The following is a 639-nucleotide window of genomic DNA, read 5'->3' on the forward strand; positions in this document are numbered from 1 at the left end:
CACCGTTCACGCTGGCAGTCCACAGACAGGAATAGGCACCCGTTCCCGGGTATGGGTACAGCGACAAGGCCACCTTCAGCCGGAGGTCCTCACTCACAAACAGACGCTCATTCCTGGGTGGACATTCAGGAAAAGGATCCATTCCGCCTGGAAGTCCCTAGCCAGGATCAGACGCTCTCCCGTCCAAGTCCTAAGCAGGCCCTGCCAAGCCTGGCTTCCGAGATCAGGCGAGATCGGGCAGTCCCAGGCCGGAATGGCCGTAAGCTGCCTTTGCACACCCCAGACGGGCCTTCAAAACACGATGTAACATTTACACAGCACTGTGTACAGGATAGGGAGAAAAAGAAGCAGCAGCAGCAGCAGCAGCAGCAGCGCCCCCTGCTGTTTCCTAAAGAGACGTTCAAAAATTCTCCTTTCACCGAAGCACCCTCTGCCGTTTTTCGAAGGCGAAGCGAAAAAGGCTTACAGCAACGGGTATTCACAGGCGGTCACCCGTCCAAGTACTAACCAGGCCCTGCTCTGCTTAGCTTCCGAGATCGGACGCTCCCAGAGCGGTGTGGCCGTAAGCCACTCAGGCACCCACAAACGGCCCTTCAAAAGATGTTCTACGGCTAATTGACAAAAAACGTATTCTGCCCA

The 639-nt window shown here is 55.9% G+C and overlaps 1 pseudogene; it reads right to left on the reverse strand.

The window, feature by feature from the left end:
• Positions 1–459: 459 nt before the first annotated feature.
• On the reverse strand, positions 460–568 carry LOC123964817 (annotated as a pseudogene).
• Between the last annotated feature and the right edge of the window lie 71 nt (positions 569–639).

The sequence above is a fragment of the Micropterus dolomieu genome, unplaced genomic scaffold (genome assembly GCF_021292245.1).
Source record: "Micropterus dolomieu isolate WLL.071019.BEF.003 ecotype Adirondacks unplaced genomic scaffold, ASM2129224v1 contig_5581, whole genome shotgun sequence".
Taxonomy (NCBI): domain Eukaryota; kingdom Metazoa; phylum Chordata; class Actinopteri; order Centrarchiformes; family Centrarchidae; genus Micropterus; species Micropterus dolomieu.